The sequence below is a fragment of the Vespa crabro genome, chromosome 10 (genome assembly GCF_910589235.1).
Source record: "Vespa crabro chromosome 10, iyVesCrab1.2, whole genome shotgun sequence".
Lineage (NCBI taxonomy): Eukaryota > Metazoa > Arthropoda > Insecta > Hymenoptera > Vespidae > Vespa > Vespa crabro.
In genome coordinates this window covers 1,787,948-1,807,947 of record NC_060964.1, presented here as the reverse complement: position 1 = coordinate 1,807,947, position 20,000 = coordinate 1,787,948, and the positions used below count along the sequence as shown (strand labels likewise).

The 20,000-nt window shown below is 34.9% G+C and overlaps 4 non-coding genes across 4 annotated transcripts; 1 reads left to right on the top strand and 3 right to left on the bottom strand.

The window, feature by feature from the left end:
* Window positions 1-7,861: 7,861 nt before the first annotated feature.
* On the bottom strand, window positions 7,862-7,933 carry Trnaa-ugc. Its single transcript has one exon. It is a non-coding gene; the product is annotated as a tRNA-Ala (tRNA).
* A 563-nt stretch (window positions 7,934-8,496) lies between these two features.
* Trnaq-cug lies at window positions 8,497-8,568 on the top strand. Its single transcript has one exon. It is a non-coding gene; the product is annotated as a tRNA-Gln (tRNA).
* Window positions 8,569-9,116: 548 nt separating this feature from the next.
* Window positions 9,117-9,196, bottom strand: Trnal-uag. The gene has a single exon. It is a non-coding gene; the product is annotated as a tRNA-Leu (tRNA).
* Window positions 9,197-18,508: 9,312 nt separating this feature from the next.
* Trnaa-ugc lies at window positions 18,509-18,580 on the bottom strand. Its single transcript has one exon. It is a non-coding gene; the product is annotated as a tRNA-Ala (tRNA).
* Between the last annotated feature and the right edge of the window lie 1,420 nt (window positions 18,581-20,000).

Sequence of the window (20,000 nt, the reverse complement as noted above, 5' to 3'; positions counted from 1 at the left end):
TATATATATATATATATATATATATATATATATTCTTTTTTCCTTATCTATATACAAAGTCAGCAGTTTAAAAAGATAATATTAATCGTTGCATCGATAATACGTAAGAAAATTTTTTTTTTAACAAATAAAAAACGAATTTCGTTATATCATTTAATTAAGAAGAGATCTCGATTAAGGAAGAAAGTTAGGAATCGTCTCGCAATTATCGCGAGAAATATCTCGACGAGGAAGATAAATGATGTAAGAAAGAGATAGATAGATATATATATAGAGAGAGAGAGAGAGAAAGAGAGAAGAGAGAGAGAGAAGCTTTCGGCGAAGTCGAATTCGGAGACTGATGGAGCTGGTAATTGCTTGGAATATAAATGACCCGATGAATAGTCATAGATAATTAGAGAAAGCAAAGATAACCAATTGAAGCTTTTGTAATCACGTACGATAAATCTCCGTCTTTAGATAATTATTTATTGGATTATACGTTATAAAGATTTTCTCCTTCTCTCTCTTTTACGAACAAATTGTTGTAAATTTGCAAAAAATAAAAATAACGATACGATAAATGAAAGAAGATTTCGTTATCTATAATGAGTGTCCGAAACCTTTAATGCTATTGTTGGATATATATACATATATATACATATATATACATATATATATATATATATATATATATATATATATGTATATGTATGTAAAACTTCATTCTTAAAGAAATTCTTTTATACCGCGAGAATCATCAATAGATCCTATTGGGAAGGAAAAAAAGCCGATTAAATAGGATTAACAGTGGTAAGAACAGGACGGATAGAAAAGGACGAGCCCTTTTCCCAGAAGGCCAGGACTTGACACCGCATAAGTGTCGCGAGTTTTTTTTCACACCCTCTCCTTTTTTTCGAGGGGTAAGTTTGCAGCATGGCCTCGTAAGGAAAGCGAGTATACGCGAAAAAGAGAGAGAGAGAGAGAGAGAGAGGGGGCATTTTTGAGTGAGAAGGAAATAGAAGGAGTGTGAATGAGTAAAAGATATATATATATATATATATATATATATATATATATATATATGAGTAAAAAGGAGAGGAAAAAAATGCGAAATCGCAAAGGGTGCTAGGAGTTGAGAGTCGCACCACGTTGAAACGCTTGTCACAACAATTTCGCTAAAAAGGCACAACAGAGCCGTACAATACCGGGACACTTGTAATTTCATTCCAACGCATCTGTTGTCATTCTCACGTTACCGCATTCACTTTCTCTGTTTCTTTCTCTCTCATTCGAATATATGTGTGTGTGTATATATATATGTATGTATTTATGTATCTCGACTTTCTTCGACTCTCGTCGTGGGGAGAAGAGAGAGGATGCGGCAGCGCACCGGAGTCGAGTTGCCAGGAGCGACGACATGAAAAAGAGAGTGAGTGAAAGAGGGGCGGGGAGAGGGGGTGGGGGAAAGATAGAAGAAGGAAAAAAACTCGAGCGAACGTATTTTCAAGCAACCCTTACGTCGATGATGATACACAATGAATCCCGGTGTGGCACCCAAAAGGGTCCGAAGGGTAACGACGATACTCGCTCTTGGCAATAGTGTACCAAAAAAAAAAAGAACAGAAAAATTGACGATGAATGGAGTATCAAGAATGGTGAATTATATACATGGAATATATACAATACTTGAGGTTAAAATTATTTATTAAAAATTGTTTTCTTTCTTCTCCTTCTTCTATTATTTCATATTGGCATTAAATGTTTTTTGGTTAATTGTTATTAGTCTATATATATATTATACTTTTTTTTTCTTTTTAATTTTATTATAAAGAAATATTGTAAACAAAATTTTTCACATCGTATTGATTTAAAATCGTTTAAGAAAAGTATTATATTACGATATAATATCGAATAGGAATAAGATCACTTATCATCGAAAACGAAAGAGGGGTCGTTACGTCGTTACTTCGCATAACTTCGTTTTATCGGTACTCGATAATGCTCCTCTTCGAGTTGACAGCTAGAAGAGATTCCATTTCTTCTTCTTCTTCTCTAATTCTCGATTTATGGCCGTCTTTTCTAACGGTTGACAGCCGAGCGAACTGGTAATTCGATCCTAACTGGTCACGATAAAGAGGGAGAGATGAAGTACGAAAAGGATAAAGATAAAGGAAAAAAGACAAGAGTGGGGAAAAGAAAGAAAGAGAAAAAGAGAGAGAGAGAAAGAGAGAGGTGAAAAATTGGAAAACAGGTTCGACAAAAATGCTATTTCCATGGTGTTCGACTCCGCCTCTTGTCCATCCCCCTCGAATAAGGGAAATCGTATTTGTAATGCTTAGGCGTTTTGCAGCCGACGTCCCATGAAATCACATTACCGAAATTCCGAATATTAAATTCGTCTCTCTTTCCCCCCTCTCTCTCTCTCTCTCTTTTTCTCTCTGTCTATTTTCCATTCCTTCTTCTATAATATACTTTTTCTCGGTCTATCGCCTCGAGTTATCGTCGGCTTAATCGAACCTTAAAAATGCGATTTGATTTGATTTTGTTAGAAGTATGAGATTATATTCTTTTTCATTCTATTATATTTTTTTTTCTTTCTTCTTTTTTTTTCTTTTTTTTTTTTCTTTTTTTTATAAACGAAGACAGAGAATTAGAGGAAGCGTAACGGACAAATTTTTGTTTGTTTGAAATTCTTACGGGACATGAGAACTCTGGTGTCGACACGATTATCCCGGTCATGTATTTTATGTATACATACATACATATATATATATATATATATATATATATATATATATATATATATATATATATAGATAGATAGATAGATAGGTACGTGTGTATCCTACGTGGTACAATAGAAGAGAGAAAAATTAATCAAGCGACTTCGAAACCATAAATAACCATCGGCGACGGCGAGGCTGCTCGCGTACGCTCGGATAATGGATGAGAAATTGCGCGAAAGCAAAACAAACCGGAGGAACTGGTATAGAGTGAACGGGAAGAGGAAGAGAGAGAGAGAGAGAGAGAGAGAGATAAAGAGAGGACGAGCTCGATTTGCCGGCTATGCCATTGTCGTCGATCTGACGCTGCTCGGGACATAATCTCGCGATAGCTCGACGTCGTCGGCAGAGAAAAATGAACTTTTTCGTCGATGTCCGCATGTTTCTGACCGGACGAGAGACCAGACAATCTACGACGAAGAGTGATAGAAATGAAGAGAGGATAGAGAGAGAGAGAGAGAGAGAGAGAGAGAGAGAGAGAGAGAGAGAGAGAGAGAGAGAGAGAGATACGTTGAAACTTATCATTCGAGATCTCTTATGTACTTAGATCTACAAAAATCTCGTTCCTTTTTTAAAAATTCGTTTTTTTTATCAAGCTACTAAGTAAACAAACAAACAAACAAACAAATAAACAAATAAAGAAAAAAGTGAAGAAAAAAATCAGGAGGGCGAACTTGTTTTCCTCGTTTTTGTGGTGGCTTCATGCTGAAAAATGAAAGAAAAGGAGGAAAGTGCAAATGCAAAAGAATGAAAAAGAAACAAGAAAGAAAAAAAGAGAAAGAAGGAAAGAGGAGAGGGAAGAAAATGAAAATGCAAAAAAGAGATAAGAAAGAAGAAAGGAAAAGAGAAGGAAGGAAAGAAGGAGCAGGAGGAAAATGAAAATGAAAATAAAAAAAGAAAAGAAATAAAAAAATAAGAAAGGGAAAAGAAAAAAGAAAGAAACAAAGAAAGAAAAGATCGGAGCTGCGTGAAGATACAAAAAAAAAAGAAAAATAATAGAAGAAGATAGGAAGGAAGAAAGTAAAGAAAAGAAGGAAGAAAGAAAGGAAGGAAGGAAGGAAGGAAGAAATGAAGGAAGAACTGTGTTGGTTGTTAACAGAACAGGACGCCATGGCAATCGTAAATGTTTAATATCGTGATTAAAGGCGCTGGCGCCTCTCATTATTATTTCAGTCTGGAGGACATTTCTTTAGGGGGTGGACTTGCGGACTTACCTCCCCGCCTTACCCTCTCTCTCTCTCTCTCTCTCTATCTCTCTGTAAGAGAGAGCATCTCCGCTTCACCGCGTTCCTTTTCAATTCTCACTTTCCTTCGTCGGCTTAAAAATCCTCCGTGAAAATTAGCCGTCTAAATATTTAAGGCTTTCCTTGCTTGATCCTCCCTCCTCCTTTTTCTTTTTCTTCTTCTTTTTTTTTTGTTTCTTTTTCTTTTATTCACCATGGAATACGCTCCAGATAGAGAAAAGATAGATAGAGAAAAAAATATAGTGCTTGTTTGTATTTGTGTGAAAGAGAGAGAAAGAGAGACAAAGAGGGTGGGAGGGAGGGATTCGGGGAGATATAAAAAAAAAGAAAAAGAAAAAGAAACGAGGATACAAAAACTGTCTGCGGGCCGCATTATTGTTAAGAGGAGACAGGCGTGATCTCTCCCATCTGATGGATTTCATCTTCATCCCTTAGACCCACCCTCTAGCTTTCCGTTGCACTTGGAATGCCCTTCGGACGCCCCGGTGATTTCTTTTTTTTTATTCTCTTCCTTTCCTTTTCTTTTTCTTTTTCTTTTTTAATTTTCTCTCTTTCTCTCTCTCTCTCTCTATCTCTCTCTCTCTCTTTCTCTCTCTCTTACTCTCACTCTCTCTCATTCATTCTTACTCTCTCTTTCTTTGTATCTATTTCCTTTACTCTTCGTCGTTCGAGTATCGAACTCGTCGGTGTTAAAATTGCTTCACTCGATGATACTTGTACGATTCTATGCTACTGTTTCCTGATAGAAAGCAACGATACGAGGTAGAGAGAAAGAAAAAGAGAGGCAGAGAGAGAGAAAGAGAGAGAGAGAGAGAGAGAAAGAGAGTGGGGGGTCTATAAAGTACTTGTCCATCTTTTTCTTTTCTTTTTTTTTCTTTTTTTTCTTTTTTATGGAAATAAGAAGAATATTTCATTGTCGTCGATTCTTTTTTTATTCTTTTTATTTTATTTCTCTTTTTTTTTCGTGAAGGAAGAGATAGAAATAAGGGAAAGTCCAGCGAAGGGTCGAAAACTATATTTCTCTCTCTCTTTCTCTCTCTTTCTCTATTTCTCTCTTTCAATCGGACATTTACATTCAGCCGGAAGTTTCGCGCTTGTAAACCGGAAAGAAATCCGCGAAAAGTACGAGCATACTAGAAAGAGAAAGCTTGTGGGTGTGGGTGTAGGGATGGGGATAGGGGGGGGGGTTGGAGCTCTTGAACGTCCTTTTATGTTCGTAGTGTCGCGCATTCGGGTGGGTGGGACTAGGCGAAAGGATATTCGTAAATAAAATTTTGCAGAGGAGGGTGACAAAATGGTCACACGCTCCACTGCTGACCCTATCGTCGACGTTGGGTCAAAACTCGATATCTATGCGACGAGATTTTTTCTCTTTCTCTCTCTCTCTCTCTCTCTCTCTCTCTTTCTCTTTCTCTCTCTTTCTCTATATCTATGTATCTCTTTTCTTTTCTTTTCTTTTCTTTTTTTATGCTGTTTTCACGTAGTTACGCTCTCCTTCGTAGAATGAAATAAAGTAGATACGGTTTTGCCGGACAGAATATTATAACGGTCGACTGACAGGGGATCTCTCTCTCTTTCTCTCTTTTTCTTACTTTCTCTCTTTCTCTTTTTTCTGTCCCTTTTCCATAGGGAACGATAAGAATACCGCAGGTTTAAGGCTGCTCTATTAGATTTCATAACGTCTAGCGAAGCCCTGATTTCCCCGTCGATTCTCCTTCGATCACGAAAGATACTTTTTTTTCCTATCGCATTCACTTTCCTTGCACGTACATACTTACATACGTGCAAACATATATATGTATACATATACACATACATACATACATAAGTATATATATATATAGACGTACTTATGCGTGTATACTACTATATACGTGATAACCTTGTACATATCGTAAGTAAGAAGCCACGGGAATGGAGGAAATTATTATTTTTTTCTTTCTTTCTTTCTTTTACGTGATAATAGAGGACGTATAAGGGGAAAAAAAAAGACGAAAGAAAGAAAGAGGAAAAATAAGTTTTCTTGATTTCGCGGAACGTAAAAAAAACCCGTTCGAAAAATTTTCTAATCATGTTAGAAATTGTACGATAAAAACAAAGAAATTAGAAATGGAACAAAAATTATATCTTCGTGCAATTGCGAAGGACGATTTTACTTTTTTTATTGCAATGAACTATACTTTGCGTCAACTTGTCGTTCTAAAGTTTATGTTACGTGTCCATATGTACATATGTACATACATACATACATACATACATACATACATACATACATACATACATACATACATACATACATACATACATACATACATAGATACACGGCGTATAACTGTCGCGACTGCTTGCGATCAATCAAGGCCGTTATCTCCTTTGCTAGTCTTTCTTATGTTCGCAAGACTCATCGGCGTACGATTACGTTAGATTCGAACCGCGTTCTGCCTTATTGCGTCGTATTTTCTCGATGATTAATTCCCAACCTTCTCTATACTATCAACCTCTATCTTTCTTTCTCTCTCTTTCCCCTTCTTTTTCTTTCCTTCCTTTCTTTTTCTTTCTTACTCACCCTCTTTTTCTGATTTACCAGGGAGTTAACCGAAGAGTAAGGAAGAGTCACGCACGTCACAGTGTATTTCGCACGATTATTTCTCTGTATATTACGATGAAGAGATAGAAGTACATGCATACGTATATACATACATATATATATATATACATACATACATACATATATACATACATACATACATACATACATACATACATACATACATATATACATACATACATACATACATACATACATAAATACATAAATAAATGCATACATATACATGTCTATATATATATATATGTATGGTATATATCTTAGTCGCTTATGATGACTATGGCAATTCTAATGATACCATCTTTCTCTCGCGTTGACAAGAGGAGATATACGAAGGATGTGAGATAGGGAAGGGTATAAGGCGAATTGGAGGGGGTGGTGGTGCTTGGTTGGTTGGTTGGTTGGGTTGATACTCTTCTCTTTCTTTTGGTTATAACCCACGTCTATATGCGAAACTTTTGCATATGACGAATCGAAGACTATTACCATTCAATCTCTTTGCTCGAGCTTCATCTGCATAACGCCGCGTATCTCCCTATTTCACTTTACATACGGCCACGGCCATCGCTCGCTCAGTGTTCCTCCATGTCTTGTGCCTCTGTACCAACATAATTTTTTCTTTTTCTTTTTTTTTCTCTTTTTCTTTTTTTTTCTTCCTTTATTTTATCTTTCGGCTATATTATCTTCTCTTTCCCTTTCTCTCCCTCTCTCTCTCTCTCTCCTTTCTTTATTTTTCTCTCTCTCTACATATATATATATATATACACATATATATCTCCTATCTTTTTTCTTTCTAATTCCCTCTCTAACGAACGTGCTGGTCACCGTCGTCCAGTTACTGAATACTCAAATCAAATTGGTAATTGACGAGCACGTGTTGGCAATTACGCGGTCATGGGTTGTATGCCATTTATTTCTCAACCTTTCTTGAATGCAGAACCTTCTAATATGCTTCCTAACATGATTTTTTTAAAGAACCAGGTGTGTATGTATTTCTGTGTGTTGTTTTCCTTTATTCCTTTTTTTCTTTTTTTCTTTTTTTTTAATTTCTTTATCATTTATTTATTTTCTATTCTTTCTTTTATTTATTTATTTATTTCTTTTTTTTTTTTTAATCGTTTCAATCGCACGAATTACATTGGTATTTAATAAAAATTTTATTTTGCGTATTTTATAATGTTACCTTACGTTCTTTGGTTACGTTTGGGGTGGAAGGAAAAAAAAGAAAAGAAGAAAAAAAATTTTGGAGATGCCGGGGATCGAACCCGGGGCCTTTCACATGCAAAGCGAACGCTCTACCACTGAGCTACATCCCCGTTTTTTATTGATCAAAAAGCGATTCAAGTGAACGTAATTTTCCATTAAATATATATATATATATATATATATATATATATATATATATATTTTTTTTTTAACAATACAAAAATGTTTTTAATATAATATAATACAAAATATAATACAAAATGTTTTTAATTTAATATAATACAAAAATAAATTTTATATCAGAAAAATAATGTTTCTCAATAATTGTTTCTTGCCGAATAAGATAAGATAAGATAAAGTTCGGACGTGAATTTTCGTTTCATTGTTATCTCGATTAAGTTTTTGTATAGAATTCAATATATTGCAAATATTTGTAATAACCTTAATATTGTTTTACATATGCGTGTGTGCATATATATATATATATATGTTTCATTTATAATGTGATCAACCTGTATAACAAACACTGCTTCTACGTGGACATGTATTTTTAGACTTTGATATATACAAGACGATAGTATATACGATTTCTTGTTATATAATGAATATCTTGTCCATTTCTAAATTTTATTTCAGATGTATATAATTTTTATTTTTTCCATGTATTACCAAGGGTCCCATGGTGTAATGGTTAGCACTCTGGACTCTGAATCCAGCGATCCGAGTTCAAATCTCGGTGGGACCTTGACTTTTTTACATTGCATAATCTTTTGCTAAATGTGCATTTTTATTGGATATCTAATTTTAAGATCGCACTATATAGACACGCTTATATATATATTAGGACTAATTTTTGATATAGTTTGATAATATTAGTCGTACTTAACATTTTTCTTCATTTTTTTCTTAATATCACGACGATATTAATACAAACACAATTACGAAATATAAATAACGAAGACGATTTATAAATGTCAAAGATATAAAAAGGATGAGTAAATATAAAATAGCAGACGTGTGCAGTTGCGACGATTTTAATTATCGATCTATCGTATGTATTTCTATCAATAGGTAAGAAATGTACTATTAACTTTATATAGATTATAAAGAAAATTTATGTTTATAATTGTGAGATAATTAAATGAACGTATTGTATATATTCCAATCGATAAAAAATACGAAACTTTATTATTATTAAAGAAAGAGTAATAGTAAAAAATTAATTAATTAAAAACCCATAATTTTGTATATTTAATGGAAAAGAACAAAGAAAAAAAAGAGAAAAAAAACATTTGACAGCGGTGGGATTCGAACCCACGCCCTTTCGGACTGGTGCCTAAAACCAGCGCCTTAGACCGCTCGGCCACGCTGCCTTCGGAATGATCTTTGAATATCGTATTAGAAAATCATACTTAGTGTAAGCTCATAAGTGCATTTATTTTTATATGAGTCATTGATCGTCTCTATGATATCATCGTGCTCTTTTTATTCGTCATAGATGCAACATAGTTAAGTATTTCTAAAGAAATATTTAAGATTCCTAAGGATGCTAATTGAAATAAGTTTTTATAGCTTCTAAGTCTCGTCGTGAATCGTATATATATATAAACAAAGAAAAAAAAAATTGATTTCATTGATGATGTCATATCGATGATCTAACGTTCGAACTACATTTTTTTATCATTTTTATAGAGATCTAATTAAGGCTTATATTTATTTGAGATATTTCTTTGCTCGAACGAGAAATAAAAGAGATAAAAAGAAAAGAGAAAGAAAGAAAAAAAAAAGAAGAAAAAGGAAAAGAGAAAAAAAAAAATTTTAAGATGGTAGATCTAGAGCGCGTTACGCGTTCTCTTTCACGCATAAAAATTATTTTTCGACAAAGAAAACGGTTCGTTTAGTGTTATATATATATATATATATATATAAATAAAAAAAAAAAACCAAGAAAAGAAGAAGAAGAAGAAAAAGAAGAAGTAGAAGAAGAAGTAATGAAAATACTTGGCCCCCATGCAATGGTATATTTGCGCGGGTGTACGTCATTACCATGGCGTCGGTTGGTAGAAGGGTGAGGTGGGTAGAGTCGTAGAGGGATGATGGTGCGACGAATCTTACGGTTTTTATTTATTTTTCCCTTCTACCGTGCAACGTCGGCTGAACGCGATAAAATCTCTCAATATAAAAATTCATGCTCATAATAACGTGACTCTGTCCGGGAGTGGCTTCTTATTTTTTTCTTATCGCGTCCCCGGAGACGAGCGTAAAAATGACGCTCGAACCTCTCCTGCTCGATGGAAGGGAGAAAGAAATAAAGAAAGCAACGAGTAAGAAGGAAAGAGAGAGAGAGAGAGAGAGAGAGAGAGAGAGAGAAAAGAAGAAAGAAAGAAGGAATGAGAAAGAGAAAGCCGTACGACCGTGGACAGATCGATAAATTTGCGTGAATATTCGTATAAAAGATAAGCTCCCGAGATAAGAGGTAAATCGGTCCTTGAAGTGACGGGTCTCCCCTCTCACGTTATGTCGACGTACATAGATATGACTATATCAAAAAATAGAAGATAAATTTCATTCTCTTTCTCTGTCTGTCTCTCTCTCTCTCTCTCTCTCTCTCTCTTTCTTTCTCTCTCTACTAAAGTTGCGTTTTATATATCATTTATGAAAGATTTGAAAAACGTGCTGTCATTTTTTTGTTTCCTTCTCTCTTCATTTTATTTTTCTTTTCTTTTTTTCTTTCTGGAATACGTGCATCTTTTTAATGTAAACGATAATCTTTTTTTATCTTCTCTTTTCCATTTTTTTTTCTTTTTTTTTTGTACGCACGTTATATTTTCACACGTTATTATATATATATACATACATACATATATATATATATATATATACATACATACATATATATATATATATATATATATATATATATGATAGCTGTGTATGTACGTATATGCTTACATAAAACGTGAGATCGAGTTCTTTCATTCATTATTAAAACCAAGACCATTATATTTCGGTCTTGCTCAGGAAAGAGCTCAATTCCTTTTTTTTTTTTTTCTGTTTTTCGTATAGTTTATCACCAATAACATAATCTCGCTTATGCTCCATTAAAAAGAAAAAGAAAAAAGGAAGAAAGAAAAAAAAAAGAAAGACGTTCGTCCCAAGAAGAAAGAATGAGGTACCTGTTTAGCATCGCATTTAGCAGAATCACGACGGTACTTCGGCTTAATAATACTCGTACGTCGCTGTCGTCGTGGATGATCGATCGTATCGCGTGCTCATCCGCAACCCAGACGAGGAGGATGATCTCGATGACTTGCATCGACTGAATTACGTCGAGCATGTTGCATATCATATAGAAAATCCCTTCATGCTGTATACATCATCATACATATATATATGTGTGTGTGTGTGTGTATGTATCTATGTAACTATATGTCTACGTTGATCAAGTAGGGCGTGCGACTTCTTATGAAATAAACTCCGTTAGAAGCCAATTGGGGGATGATTTATCTATTATTTTCTGCGGATCATGGAATGAAGTGTAGTAGGATGAAGGAAGTGGAAAATAGGTGTGGGTTACGTGGGGGTGAATGCCGAGTGAGGGATATGCGAACGCAGGTGCTCGATCCTCGGATGATCGTAAGAGGAGAGTGATGTTAACGTACGATATAAATTAATGATACATCGAATAACGTATCCATTATAACGATTACTATGCCCAATGAGATAAGGTATAATGTATCGTTATCGTTATTCGACAAAAATTTCAGTGGACAGACGGAATTAGTTTAGAAATGTCTCGTTAGCGTGATATTATGATGGTTTCCTCTACCTTTCTCTCTCTGTCTCTCTCTCTCTCTCTCTCTCTTTATTTCATTGTCGATATTTTCACGAAAATACGCGCGACAGAACGTACCAAACATTAACGAAATATTCCATGACACTATATATATAGTATTATATATATATGTATATATTGAGCATCGATCATTATGAGTCTGACCGTCCAACTCTGATTGGATATTCCAGTAATGGTCTATCGCCGTAATAATCGTCGACGTATGCAATAATCATGTCGTTTAATGACAATTGATGCGTACCGGCTCGTTAAATGCGCTTTAACATCGCGCTCTGCTTCTATACGTACGTTCGCTCGTTATAATAGTTCCTATAGAGATGCGCAAGCTCGTATATGTGATACTTATGATATGACCTCGGCGTAGAGGGATATTAGCCGAATAATGTTAATGTTGCCGTTCGATGTAATCTAGATCTTTGTATAGATCGAACCTAGGTATATAAATTTTCGATCTATACGAACTTTCTCGTTGGTCGATTTGTACTCGCAAAAATAAAAAAATTGTTATCATATCAAAGTATGCATATATATATATGTGTGTATATGTACATATATATACATATACATATATATATATACACATATATATATATATATATATATATATATATATATACATATGTATGATCGAAGGCATCGTCGATTACGCGTTGAAAAGCGTTTTCCGATCGAGGTAGGACAATAACCGTGACTATATGTACTTATGTATGTGGTATATATAGGTATACACGTTTACAACATAGACGTAGAGACATAAACGCATATAGAGAAGCCGTTGAAGAGGAGATTGGCGGCCTAACGCAGATATGGGCGATGGTTCTATTGTTGGAGGGGTTCGACGTTACGCACGATCGGTCAATATTTCTCGTAACCGATCTACGTTACCTTCACCGGGATGTGCAACTATCGATGTGCATATAGAGATATATAGACACTCTCCGCATACGATCTCTCTACGCTTCCGTTTCGCGTGCACCGTACCAACTACGGTCTCGTTTGCGGAACACGATGTTACATTGAATATTTTCGCGTTACTGACCTCCGGCTATTCCGGATGTTGCATCGAGAGGAGTAATACATACATACATACATACATACATACATACATACATACATACATACACGGTATGCATTAATGTGTATTTGTATGTTGATGTATATGTGTATGTGTTAATAATGCGTACCTTCCTCCTCCGACTACGTCATTCTACACTAATATAAATGTGTTGGTTAGAGCCAATTAAATTCTACCATCATCGTATGATTAACTAACATACGTGTACAATAAAAACGTTGATAACGTTGTTGTGTCATAAATTTCATAGCCTTTCCGATAAACTAACGTAATCAGGTAAACATTCGTTCTATCATAAATGCTAACTTTTTTTTTCCTTTCTTTTTATCTTCTTCTTTTCTTTCTTTTTTTTTTATTTGAAAACACGAAGTAATCCAAGTTCCGTTGGCAAAATTCAATCGGTCTCGTACCGACTTGGGAAATGCAACGTTAAAACTTTCCAAATATTTGCCAACTCCTTGAATCAAATTACATAACGTGCTTGCATATCTACGTCACAGCAGCATTTCTCCCGCCTCCCTCCCTGCCCCTCTTCCCATCTCTCCCTTCAGCCGACGTATCCTCATAATTAAAGGATCGCGATCCTCTCTTTCGTTTCCCATTTTTGTGTTTTACGCGTTTTTCTGGTAATTTTCGTAAAAGGGCATATTAGAGCTATGTCAGAATTCAGGAACGTATTTCATGTAAAAACGATGCATCGTGGTTCTACACAAAAGAAAGAAAAAAAAAGAAAAACAAAATATAATAAAAGAATAAAAAGAAGAAATGCATATGGAAGGGATGCAAAAGCGAGTAATAATAATAATAATAATAATAATAATAATAATAATAATAATAATAATAATAATAATAATAATAATAAAAAAAAGATGTATGCGCGCGCGAAGGGAGAAAACAAAACGAAATAATGCATGAAAGCTGGTTGGGACGATCGAACTCGTTTTTTTCCGTTGGAAAATATTTGTCAATATTTCGATGTAGATTTTTAGTCACATTGAAAACTGGACTAGAAATTTTTTGAAAAGAACAACTAGTTCATTACTATGAAGGGGATCGTCGTTGAATTCGTCGGCTCGAATTTCTATCAGAGTTGCTTGACTGTCAAAAACACGTTTTTCATTCTCTCTCTCTCTCTCTCTCTCTCTCTCTCTCTTTCTCTCTCTCTCTCTCTCTCGTTCTCTCTCTCTTTCTCTTGGAGGAGGAGAGAATATTTTTCGTTCGAATTGTGCCAAACTCTGTATCGAGGGAGATAGGAAAAAAAGGGTTGATTGGCGGAGTTTATAGGCATCGTGGTAACTCTAGCGACGCACGACACGGTAATTGTGGGAAAGATGGAGGGGAGGGGTAGATAGAAGGCGGGTAGGGAGTCAGGGGTAATTTTGCAAGGGCAATTTCGTCGAAAATTTAAAAGAAAAAAAATTTGTCCCCCATCCGAAAATAAACAAAACAAAAAAAAAAAAAAATAAAAAAAAATAAAAAAAATCCCTTCCGTATAGCGTTCGCAGAGATCGCGAGAATTGGTAATATACACACACACACTTTCTCTCTCTCTCTCTCTCTCTCTCTCTCTCTTTCTCTCTCTTTCTCTCTCTCTTTTCCGTTTTACTCTATCTCTATCTCTATCTCTATCTCTATCTCTATCTTCTCTGTCTGTGTCTCTAGAGGAAGTTGCGTTCACCTGCATCATATCGGCCAAAACCTCGTTTTCCTCAGTAATTCCATTTTCGCGCTGGCTGGCCTCCGCTACGAGATCGTATGACTCGATTTTTCCACAATTTTGCGGGAGAGCCATCGTGGAGGAGAGTGACGAGGGGTGGGAGAATTTCAATTAGATTACCTCCGTCCGCGTTACATACCGCGTTTTCCTCTTTCCTCTTCGTATATCCCCGTATGCGGAGAAGAAAAATCGCGTTTACCCCACTGCTTCTCTCTTTACCCTACTCTCTCTCTCTCTCTCTCTCTCTCTCTCTTTCTCTTTATCTCTATCTCCATCTCTTTCTCTCTTACCTACTCTTTTTCTCTCTCTTTTTTCTCTTTCTCTCGTTTCAACAGAAGCGAGAAAGAGAAGGACTACTACTACTCGTCAATGACGAACTTTTCGTCGTTTGCTCACTAATGGCCGAGCCCATTCGACGTGTTCTCGCGAGATCGCCGATGATTAATCAAGCACAAGCTCTACCCGTAAACCCTACGGCCTAAACCCATTTTTAGAAGCGCTCGACCGGAGGACGTGGCGATTATACCCGCGAGCGAGATACCGTTTCCCATTATTTTCTTTTTTTTTTCTCTCTTTTTTTCTTTTTTCTTTTTTTTTTTTTTTTTTTTTTTTAATTCCTTCGTTCGAGTACGTCCTCGTGGTTTCGTTGTCGTAGTCGTCGTCGTCGTCGACGTTCTCAACCCTCCCGCATGTCCCCTACGCCTTTACGGAATTAGTAGGAATTTGAAAGGAAGAGGAAGAGGGCTCTATGTGTCTGACTTTGATCGATCTTTTTAAATTTCCTCATCCTCTCCCAAACATCTTTGTATGATTCGTAATAATCGTCTATGTTTTTTATCTACTTTTCTCTCTCTCTCTCTCTCTCTCTCTCTCTCTCTCTCTCTCTTTCTTCCTCTTTTTCTCTCTTATATCTTCGAAATCGAAATGATGCCATCGAAACAATGGATCAAACGATTTTTATTCTTTCTCCCTTTTTTATTTTTTTTCTCTCTTTCCTTTTTTCTTTTTTCATATCCTACTGAAGCTCTAAGGGATTACACACGTGGTGCGTTTTACCTGACTATAAACGAGCCGCCAAGAGGCTTCCAATCGACGACTGCCTGACGCCGTGGGAATCCCTTGAGAATCGACGTGTATGACGTAATGCCGAAGGAACGCCGTGCAACCCCTTTTCGCGACCCTCGCTCGATGAGGCTCCGCCACTCGCGAATCTCATCGTCATCGTCGTTGTCGTTGTCGTTGTCGTTGTCGTTGTCGTTGTCGTTGTCGTTGTCGTTGTCGTTGCCGTAGTCGCCGTTGTCGTGATCGTCGCTTTTCAAAGCCCGAGTAAAAGAGAAAAAGAGAAAGAGAGAGAAAGATAGATAGATAGATAGATAGAGAGAGATAGAGATAGAGAGAGATAAATAGAGAGAGAGAGAGAGAAATGCATGAAGAGAGGAAGAGAAAGAGATAGAGAATTAGAGATCAACTGCAGACTTTCATGACGCGATTCGCGATTTTCTCCCTCGTTGGATCGACGGTTATAAACGCATTTATGCATGGAACTGCATAGCTCGCATCGGTAGGACGTTTAAACGCCGGGAATACGTTGCAGTTCGATGCGGTTCCGCGCTAAGTGGATTACGAGTTTGCGATTATGTGTACGCACGTATGTAGGTACGTACATGTATACATACATATACATACGTAAGAACAGTCGCGCGAGTGCATACGTGTTAGCCAAATTACGTTATTCCGCTGCAGTCAACACGATTCTGCAACCGCGTGCAATTTTTTCCCCTCTCTCTCTCTCTCTCTCTCTCTCTCTCTCTCTCTCTCTCCCTCTCTCCCTTCCTCTTTTTAACTCTACCTCTCCGTCTCTGTCTTTTCTCTTTATTCGAAGTCGTCATCATCCTCTTCTTTCTCCTCTCGTTAATATCGTCCGGTCTCAGAAAGAGAGAGAGTTATATACCTACGAAGCGAATTATCTACGCTCGATCGAACACCACCCGTCGTCACTTCTACTTTTTTTTTTATCTACTTCTTCTTCTTCTTTATTCTTTTTTTTTTAATTTCCCTCATTTTTCTTTTCTCTTTTTCGGTTCTTGTTTTTTTTTTTTTTTTATATTTTCTTTTTTTCTTTCTTTTTTTTCCGTTTGACATTTACATCAGCACCTGTTATATACCGCTCGTGCGATTTCCTCCTCTTTATTTCTTTTTCCTTTTTCTTTTTTTTTTTTCTTTTTTTCCGTTCGTTCATCCCTTTTTCTCGTACAAGAGTACCACCTACCGTTTCGTATTCGTCCGTTCGTTCGATTTAAATTCATTCGGCGATAACCATGCAACGTTAAGCGAATACCTCTCTATACTTTCGGATTTTCAAGTTTTACGTTCGTTTAAACTTCTCTATTTTCTATCCAATTTTTTTCTATCAATTTTGCTATTCGTCTTTTTCTCTCTCTCTCTCTCTCTCTCTCTCTCACTCTCAATCGTCTTTACTTCATTACAGAAGCCTAAAAATGTTCGCAATTTATGCTCGAGTAATTATTTAAAAAAAAAAAAAAAAAATAAAAAGGAAAAAATGAGAAATAAGAAAGAAAGTAAAAATAAAAAAAAAAAAAAAATAGAACATTTAGTTTTTTACGGACATCAAATCCGTCTATTATGGAGAAAATTAAATGTGGAAACCATAATAATTAAATGCTCCACGAACTTGGTCATTCTTAGGCTTCGCGAAACGTAAAACAACCGCCAAGTTGGTGGATGTCATTCATGTGGCTTCTTAAATAATGGACGATAGAATTGTTTACTCCTTAAAGAAAGATGATATTTGATAGTGTAGAAAAATGCGGGATGTGATCGAACACATTACACATTGATTATACTGGATATCGTTGTTTTTCAATATTCGAATAGATAGATCTATATGAGATAATATGATATCAATCAGAGAGCAAAGAACGTTGACAATTTTCATTCGGAAAAGTTTCAATAATTTCGAAAGTTGAAAAGCTTTAAGTGTTATGTTGTAATGAATTGACTTTTATATATCACTGATAAGCATTGAAAGAATTCAATTGTATTCTGCAATCTTTAGAAAATATTTTGATGTTTCATTCGATTTTTTCTTTTTCTTTTTCTTTTTTTATCGCACGTTATAGCGTAAACATTTATTTAATGATTCAGTAAATTATCTCATTCGAGAAAAAACCAGATATTTGATTATGGTTCTTTTTTTTTTTTCTTTATACTTACTATCTATAGCGCGAATTTTTTTTAGTTTTTATTATTTATCCACGCTTGGGAGGAGGCTTGAATATTTTCTGACGAACTGTTCGTTCATTCCAAGTCCAGGGAAGAGTTGATTCAACGCGTTATGTTTGCCACCGATGGGTTCATCGTATTTGCACAAATGTCGAGTAGAACGACAAGACCTTTATATTTGTTCATTTTTTTTTCTTTCTGTATATTAAATAAATTCCGATAAATTTATCTATTTATAGTATAAGTCGAAATAATTGAGAATAAGTTTACGCGAATGAATTTTTAAATAAGTTAATGCCTGTTAATATTAATGAAAATTATTTTCTTTAATTATTTAGTAATAAAAAAGAATCAAGGTTTTATTAATTATATTGTATTTTACGCGGTTTTTTTTTCTTGTAATAAATATCCAATATTATTCGTATTAAAATCCGAATACTTGGATATTTTCGAAAAATCTTGCGTTTCTCTATTAGCCAAATAGTTTTTTTTTTTTTCAATATAGTACTCAGATATTTTCTGTACCATCTTTTTTGATTTTTGTAAAATCGAATAAAAATTTCTAACGGTAGCCAAAGTTTATTTTTTATCATCTTTTATTAGCTATATTATAATTCTAGGATAAGATATATTATAACATATATCTTATAATAGATTCGTATATAATAGATCGTTAGATAAAAAGATTGAAATTCACGTTTATGAAGGAAAAAATTATACATAATTAAATTAAACTATTTGATAGAAATGTTTTAATAGTTAGATTAAATGAAAAAAGAAGATGAAAAAAAAATTGGAGATGCCGGGGATCGAACCCGGGGCCTTTCACATGCAAAGCGAACGCTCTACCACTGAGCTACATCCCCATGTTGAAAGTACTTTCTTTTATAGGTCTTATATACTCTACATTGCTCAGAATAATCTAACATATATACATATGTATATAATTTATGTACATATGTTAATATGTAAAAGACATTAATTTATATAAATAAAATAAAATTTATTTAACGTATTATTTATTATAATAAATTCACGCATACGCTAAATTCTCATGTAAAGAAACGCGAATGAAAGAAAAGAAAAAAAATATATTTTATATTGCAAAAATATTAGTATTGCATGATCTCTGATGGTAATCTTGATTTAATCAATATATAAGTAATACATTTCCGACAACATATATATATATATATATATATATATATATATACTTCATGAATACAATGTACAAGATTAGGGAATGCAAATGATCGTCGATTACGTAATACTCGGTGATAGCAGATTTACAAGAGAGGCGATCCTGAAAAAACGAGAGTCATCGGTCGCAATTGCACCGTCACATTATTATTATCATTATTATTATGTATACAAAGTGGGGGTGTAGTACGTGCCGAAGAATTACGAGGGTGGCTAAAAGTCATCACCCCCCGTTGCGTGACTTATGCAGCGCCTCACTCTAATGAAGATCTATCGGCTTCTGCTACGTGGCCTTTTATCATTCGTTTGTTACGAATTCTTCGCGTTTTCGTTCTCTCTCTCTCTCTCTCTTTTCCTCTGTCTCTCTCTCTCTCTTTTCCTCTGTCTCTCTCTCTCTCTCTCTCTCTCTCTTTTCCTCTGTCTCTCTCTCTCTCTCTCTTTTTTCCTCTGTCTCTCTCTCTCTCTCTCTCTCTCTCTCTCTCTCTCTCTCTCTATCTCTGTTTCTGTTTCTCTGGTTCTTTTTTTATCTTTTTATCTTTTTTTATTCCTATCAAGAAATTCTCGACACGCGACGCACGCTTATAGGTAGAACACATTTGTTTTTTTTTTCAATTTTCTTTGTTCTTTTTCTTCCTTTTCTTTTATTTTTTGTTGTCGTACACTACGAGCATCGTTAAAATCAAGGTTTAAAACATGACGAAGCAACAATAACAATTCACAGGGATGATTGGAAGATGACGATAACGACGAGTACGATTAAACGTATAAACGTTTCATTTTGTTTATTTATTTATTTATTTTTTTTTTTGTGGAGAAATGAAAGAAAATAGTCGATGAACGTACCAAACCAAGACGATGATTTGTTAATGCGTCCTCGATACTCTTTATTTTAATTTAGTTGTGTATTCTTTGGACGTTGTTTTTTTTTTCTTTTTCTTTTAATAATTAAATAAACCTTATCGTTGTTTATGATCATTTTTGATTGGATCAGGTGGACCATCTCTAGACTCGTTGATTCACGTAATCTCTTGTTCACGAAATATTCCTTCTATCTAATTATTCTTTTAAATACTTATTTGTTTTTAA